We start from the raw sequence: 8,397 nt of genomic DNA on the forward strand, positions 1-8,397 counted from the left end.
TGGGAAGGAACTCAAAACCTGGAGCTTCTTTGTGAGGAGCACTGGGCTCAAACTCACATTAGGCCTAACAACTTTTAAGACATACACTTGAGAGACAACTCCCCAAAACATACATCTGAAAACCGACAAGGGCCTGTGTTCCAAGACCCACAAGACTAAAGTGATCTGAGAAACTGCTCTTCTAGGACTCACGTGCTCAGACTCACCCATCCAAGGGCCCAGAGGCAGCTGATAGCACCCAGATTGAAAGTGAAGGAGGCTCACTTGCTTATATTAAAACATTGGCCACAGGGGCAATCATCTAACTCAATACATATCTAGGAGCCTGCTGGAACATTCCAGAGAGGGAAACAGGCACCATCTTTGTATTCTTCCTTTACTGTGCTCCAGAGCACAGTATCTCTCATAAGGGAGCTTTTACACGCATCTGGTATCCTGATTTTTGTGGCTGCCACTCGGGATTCCTTTGGATCACCTGTCTCTGGAGGCCAGGGAGCTTACATTCGTGGTCTCATGGGACTGTAATATTTGGTGTCACCCAAAAAGGAGCTCATACCCAGTCTGGTGCCCCAATTTGGCTACAAGAAAAGAAGAAAGAAACAGAGGAACCACAAAAACAGCCAGAAAACAATAAAATGGCAATAAGCATATACCTATCCATAATTACCTTAAGTCCATGTAAACAGACTAATCAAAAGACACAGAGTGGCTGAACAGATAAAAAGACAATACCTATCTGTATACTCACTACAAGATACTCACTATAGATGTAAGGACACACAAAACTGAAAGTTAAGGGATGGAAAAACATTTCATGCAAATGGAAATCAAAAGAAAGCTGGAGTAGTTATACTTCTAGCAGATAAAATAGACTTTACAACAAAGACTAATAAGAGATAAAGAGGGGCATTACATAATGATAAAAGGGTCAGTCCAACAAGAAGATGTAACACTAAATATTTAGGCAACCAGCATAGGAGCACCTAAGTATATAAAGCAAATGTTAACAGGAATAAAGGGAGAAATAGTAGTGCAATAATAGTAGGGACTTAGATTGATGGACAGATCATCCAGACAGAAAATAAGGAAACACCGACCTGATAGGAAATGTTAGACCAGACAGAGTTAACAGATATTTACAGAACATTCCATCCTAAGGCAACAGAGTACACATTCTTCTGAAGAACACATGGAACATTTTCCAAGATAGATCATATGTCACAAAACAAGTCTTAGCAAATTTAAAATGACTGAATCATGTATCTTCCAACCACACTAGTATGAAATTAATTACATGAAGAAAACTGAAAAATTCACCAATCTGTGGAGATTAAACAACATGCTACTGAACAACTAATGGGTCAAGGAAGAAATGAAAGGAAATATCAAAAGATAGTTGAAACTAATGAAAATAGAAATGTAACATACTATAATTGAGGTAATGCAGCAAAAAGCAGTTCCAAGAAGTTCATAGTGATAAGTGCCTACCTCAAAAAACAAAAAGTGTCAAACAATCTAACTTTACACATCAAGAAACTAGAAAAAGAACAAATGAAGCCCAAAGTCAGTAGAGGAAAATAATAAAGATTACAGCAGAAATAAATGAAATAGAGACTAAAAAGATAGAAAATCAAAGAAACTAAAAGCTCTTTCTTTGAAAAGATAAACTTGACAAACATTTGGTTACACTTACCCAAAGAGAGAGAGAGGACTCAAAAAATCAGAAAATGAAAGAGATGTTACAACTGATACCACAGATATACAAAGGATCCTAAGAGACTGCTATGAACAGTTATACGCCAACAACTTGGACAACCTAGAAGGAATGGGTAAATTCCTAGAAACATATAACCTACCAAGACTGAATCCTGATGAAATAGAAAATCTGAACAAAACAGTTACTATGAAGGAGATTGAGTCAGTAATCAAAAACTTCCCAACAAACTAAAAGTCCAAGACCAGATGGCTTTACTGGTGAATTCTACCAAATATTCAAAGAAGAATAACAATCTTAAATTCTTCCAGAAAGGAAAAGGGGAAGGAATTTCACACTCCTTTTATGAAGTCAGCATTACCCTAACATCAAAACCAGACAAAGATGGCATAATAAAAGAAAATTACAGGCCAATATCCCTATTGACTATAAATGCAAAAATCCTCAAACAAAATATAAGCAAGCCAAATTCGACAATACATAAACAGAATTGTATATGTGATCAAGTGGCATTTACTCCAGGGATGCATGGATGGTTCAGCATCTGCAAATTAGTTAACGTGATACATCACCACGTGACATAACAAAATGAAGGAGCAAAATCATATGATCATCTCAATAGATGCAGAAAAAACATCTGACAAAATTTAACATGTTTTACGATAAAAACTCTCAAGGTGGGTGTAGAGGGAATATAACATAATGAATTCCATATATGAAAAGCCCACAGCAAACCTCATACTCAAAAGTGAAAAGCTGGAAGCTTTCCCTCTAAGATCAGGAACAAGACAAGACTGCCCACTCACCACTTTTATTCAACATAGTATTGAAAGTCCTAGCCAGAACAATTAGGCATGAAAAAGGGGGAAAAAAGGCATCCAAATTGGAAACGAAGAAGTGAAACTGTCATGATTTACATGGATATACATGGATATACATAGAAAGCACTATACATTAAAAAAAAATTTTTTTTAATGTTTTATTTATTCTTGAGGGAGAGACAGAGCATGAGCGGGGACAGGGCACAGAGAGAAGGAGACACAGAATCTGAAGCAGGCTCCAGGATCCGAGCTGTCAGCACAGAGCCTGACGCGGGGCTCGAACCCACGAACCGTGAGATCATGACCTGAGCCAAAGTCGGACACTTAACCAACTGAGCCACCCAGGCACCCCAGCACTATACATTTCTATGTATACATGATATACATAGAAAACGCTAAAGACTACACACACATATACACACATATACACATACACACACACAAAACTGAAATAAATTACAGGATACAGAATCAATACACAAAAATCTATTGTGTTTCTATACACTAATAACTATCAGAGAAATTAACAGAACAATCTTACAATTACACCAAAAAGATTTACATACCCAGGAATAAACTTAAGGAAGTAAAAGATCTATATTCCGAAAACTATAAGACATTAGTGAAAAAAAAATTGAAGGTACAAATAAATGGAAAGATATCCAATGTTAATAAATTAGAAGATTTAATCTTGTTAAAATGTCCATACTACCCGAAGCAATCTACAGATTCAATGAAGTCCCTATTAAAATTCCAATGGCAGTGGAACTTAAGCAGCTCAGTTTTAAGAATCCAACTTCATCTCAGGTCATGAACTTATGGTTGGTGAGTTCGAGCCCCACATTGGGCTCTGTGCTGACAACTCAGCTTTGGATTCTGTGTCTCCCTCTTTCTCTGACCCTCCCCCCCCCCAAGAATAAACATTAAAAAAAATTTTTTTTTAATTCCAATAGCATTTTTCACAGAAATAAACAATTTAAAAATGTGTATGGAACCATCAAAGACCCTGAATAGTCAAAGCCATCTTGAAAAAAGAACAAAGCTGGAGTCATCATGCTCCCTGCCTTCTAACTATACTACAAAACTGTAGTAATTAAGAGTAAGGCATTGGTGTAAAAACAGGCATGTACATCAATGAAACAAAATAGTCCAGAAATAAGCCCACACATATACGGTCAATTAACTTATGACAAAGGAGCCAAGAATATACAATGAGGCAAGGTCAGTCTCTTCAATAAATGGTGTTGGGAAAATTGGATGGTCACATGCAAAATAATGAATCTGGATCGCTATCTTGTACCATATACAAAAATTAACTCAAAGTGGATTAAAGATTTGAATGTGAGACTTGAAACATAAAATTCCTTAAAGGAAACACAGGCAGTAATCTCATTGATGTAGGTCTTGAATCTTTTTTGAATCTCACACCAAAAGCAACAGCAACAAAAGTAAACAAGCGGGGCTGCATCAAACTAAAAAGCTGCTCAGCAAAGGAGACCACCAACAAAATGAAAAGGCAACCTATGGAATGGAAGAAGGTATCTGCAGATAACATATCTGATAAAGGTCTAATATCCAAAATACATAAAGAACTCATACTAGTCAATAGCAAAACAAACAAAGAAAACCCATCAACAATCCAACTACTAAAAGATCTGAATAGCCATTTTTTCCAAAGAAGACACAGATGGTCAACAGGCACACGAAAAGATGCTCTACATCATTAATCATCATGGAAATGCAAATCAAAACCATAATGAGATATCCCCTCACACCTGTCTGAATGGCTATTATCAAAAAAGACAAATTAATGCTGGCAAGGATGTGGAGAAAAGGGAACCCTCATGCACTGTTTGTGGGAATGTAAATCAGTGCAGCCACTATGGAGACAGTATGGAGGTTCCTCAAAAAATTAAAGATCTAACTACCATATAATCCAGCAATTCCATGTCAGTATGTATTAAAGCAAACAACAAAAGACAAACCCCAAAACGACAAACGCCACTTAAAAATATATATGTACTTCCATGTTCACTACAACATTATTTGTGATAGTCAAGGTATGGAAACAATGTAAGAGTCCACTTATGGATGAATGGCTAACGAAACTGTAGTATATATACACGATGGGATATGACATGGCAGTGATTTAGAAGGACTCTCTATCTCCCCACTCCTCTTGGTTTAGCAACCCGTCTCTGTTGGTATCACATCCTGCTGTTAGGCAGCATTAATTGGTGGCTGATTGCTCTATTCTATATTTCAGCAATGCCTTTTGCCATCAATTATTTAAGTGTGATCCAATTAAATTTGAAGCCCTTTGTAGGGATACTTTTTGAGGCCAATATGTGTTAAGGTTTCTTTCTGAGCCCAAGAAGACTCTCCTTACTTGTCTTTTTCCCTGGTTTTCCTTGGTAAACTAGCCAGCCTAAGAATTATCATTTAGCTTTCATGGTTAGCTTACTTTAAATTGCTTACTACCAAAATCGACATTGCTTTGGAGAGTACCTTTAGGCTTGACCTTTCCCATAATCTGTTCCAACTATAGTCCATTCCATTGGGGAGAGCCTCAAAGCCCTCTGCTCTTATACCCACCCCCTCCCCAGGTCAAAATCTCCGAGTCCCTGCTCCAGAATTGAGGACAGGGACAGTGACCTACTCCTCTCAGTGACACTTCTGCATTATGATTAGGGTGTTGGGCCAGGCAGTAGCCTCTAGTCTTCCCAGCATGGAACCTCTGTCCTATGCGTGGAACTTGTGTGAGGGCTTTCTGGGCTCCAGTATTCTTAGCCTGCCGTGTCTGAAGTAGAGCCTCTGCCCTATGAATGGGGGCCAGGTGGAGGAAAAAGCTCGACTTAATTGGTTTCACTTGCCTGGAATTTAGTCTCTGAAAAATAAAACTTTGATGTCTTGTCCCTCTTAGGGTGGTACCTTAGCCTTTGCTTGGTACCCCCATCTTCTTGGACATATCCACCCAGACTGGAGTTTCCCTCATGCTGAGCCAGTGGATAGGGATAGGATAGAAAGTAGTTCATGGCACAAGTGCCATAGATTGTGTTGGGGCACCTGGGTGGCTCAATCAGTTAAGCATCCAACTCGGTTTGGGCTCAGGTCATGAACTCACGGTTTGTGAGTTCAAGCCCCACATTGGGCTCCGTGCTGACAGTGTAGAGCCTGCTAAGGATTCTCTCTGCCCCTCCCCTGCTCACTCTCTCTGTCACTCCCTTAAAAATAAGTAAACTTTAAAAAGAAAAGGTGCCATAGATTGTGTTCTTACCAAAATTTAGTAGATTTTCTTGAATAAATGTTTCCTCATTTGCTGTATGCTCTTAGGACAATTTCCAGAGACCGTATGAGGTAGTTTTCACAAGTTATGATTGTTTCACCCTGAGTGGGTCCAGGAGCCCCTCATGCTGCCAATTCAGAAGTTATTTTAAGATTTAAATTTGTAACTATTTATTCCTAGTTTAATAATGGGTATTAAGGGGCGCCTGGGTGGCTCAGTCAGTTAAGTGGCCAACTTCGGCTCAGGTCATGATCTCGCGGTCCGTGAGTTCGAGCCCCACGTCGGGCTCTGTGCTGACAGCTCAGAGCCTGGAGCCTGTTTCGGATTCTGTGTCTCCCTCTCTCTGACCCTCCCCCGTTCATGCTCTGTCTCTGTCTCAAAAATAAATAAACGTTAAAATTTTTTTTTTTTTTTAAATAATGGCTATTAAATCTCTGTCAGTCATAGCCCATCCTTCTTTTAATATGCTGTGGGTCTTTTTGGCTAGTGTTTACTTAGGATTACTAAATTAATATTAATGAGTAAACCTCAGTGGCAGTTTTCTCTATGCTAGCGTTGACAGGTCTTAATATCAATGTAATACTTACTGTATAAAAAGAACTTGGCTTAAACTTACACAGTGAGGTATGTCAATTACTTCTCAAGAACATTGAAAACAAAACCCCAATTGGGAATAACTTCCTTTTCTTTCTCTATGCTCCATAAAAGTTTACATAAAACCAGCTTCATGTTCCTTAGAATGTTTACAGGTTTTCCTGTGTAATTCAGTGAACCTGGTGCTTAGGGGTAGAACTGTGACGGGTTTTGCGTTTGTTCTGTTATTGGTCTATGGCAGAGACTGCTCACTGTGCACCCAGCGTCCACTTTCCCTTTCCTCCTCATGCCCGTGATCCTGATTTTATCTAGACGCAGTGCCACTACAGGACATTTTGCAGTCTCCCTAGCAGCCAGCTGTGGCCCAGAGACTGCGTTTAAGTCAGTGGGGCACTTGTGGAAGTGCCCTGTGGCACTTGCTGAGAAGTGCCCATGGGGAGTTGACTCAGCTAGGCTGGGCGTTTATTTTTCCTTCTGCTTTTCTTACTCCTTTACTCTTATACCGCAGATGTGATTGCTGGAGATCTAGCAGCCTCACTGGATCTCTAAGTTGATCCTGAGAAATGTCACCAGACACCATGGTGGTTTAACAGAAAAAGATGAGCCTCTATCCCTGAAACAAAACATATGCAGGTATCTTGGCACAGATGGTTAGATAGATAGATAGATAGATAGGTAGGTAGACAGATCGATCAATCTCCTATATGATATAGGGGGGCTGCCATAGCAGTCCCAAACTGTCTGTCTCTATACTTCTTTTACAAAAAAGATAAATGAAATTTTATTTAAGCCGCTATTACTTGGACTATTTTATCATTTTCAGTCAAACTTAATTCTAAGAAATATGCAGTCTCTTTAAACTTTCTATCTTTTCAGGAGTGAATTTTAGTAATTTATAATTTTATAGAAAATCACCATATGTTAACATGGCCAACCGACACAAGTAAATGATAAAGTATAACAAGAGAAAATTTAAATAGCTGAGCTCAAAAGAAAGAACAGGAGATTTTCCAGGTGCCAGAAACAAGGAGGGAACTTGCAGGTACCATGCAAGGCTGTGGAATGGTGCTACGGGAACTTTCAGAGCTACCGTACCTGGATGCCGGCCATCAGTAAGGCAGTGAATGAGCTATTTCTGAATAACACATTCCCTCAAACCTCAGTGGCTTGAAACAGCATTTATTATATTTCACTATTTCTGTAGTTCAGTAACTCAAGAATACATTAAGTGGGTAATTCCAGCTCAGGGTCTTGCGTGAGGTTGCAGGCAAGGTATCAGCCACGGCTGCTGTCATCCTTGACTGGGACTGGAGGATTCCTAGCCGGCACGGCGGGCCAGCAGCAGGGCTCAGTGCTACCTGGGCCTCTCCACCCAGCTCACTTCCCCCAGGCAAGCACCGAGAGGCAGTTGGATGCCCCCACCACAGTCTAGTTGTGAGAAGCCAGTGGCTACACTCAGCTCACACATAATGTCCGGTTCCTGGTTCTGAGTGTGAGGAGCCTGGAAGTTACCACTCTGACCTAACATGGAAAGAGCTGAACAGACTGAAAAGTCAGTAACGCTTCCTGGATCAGAAGAGAGGGCAGGTGGGGCGCCTGGGTGGCTCAGTCGGTTAAGCGGCCGACTTCGGCTCAGGTCATGATCTCACGGTCCGTGAGTTCAGGCCCCGCGTCGGGCTCTGTGCTGACAGCTCAGAGCCTGGAGCCTGCTTCAGATTCTGTGCCTCCCTCTCTCTCTGACCCTCCCCCGTTCATGCTCTGTCTCTCTCTGTCTCAAAAATAAATAAAAACATTTAAAAAAAAAAAAAAAAAAAAAAGAAGAGAGGGCAGGATACAGCAAACTGCTCAGACTGGAGACAATCAGATGAATCCAGGGAGGGAAAGTCTAGGAAGCAGAAACCTAAGTGTAAAAACCAGTGTGACACCAGTGTGGGGGCAGGAAAACTTGAATTTAAAAAAAAATTTTTTTTTTACATTTATTT

This window comes from Prionailurus bengalensis, chromosome B2 (assembly GCF_016509475.1).
Source record: "Prionailurus bengalensis isolate Pbe53 chromosome B2, Fcat_Pben_1.1_paternal_pri, whole genome shotgun sequence".
NCBI lineage: Eukaryota > Metazoa > Chordata > Mammalia > Carnivora > Felidae > Prionailurus > Prionailurus bengalensis.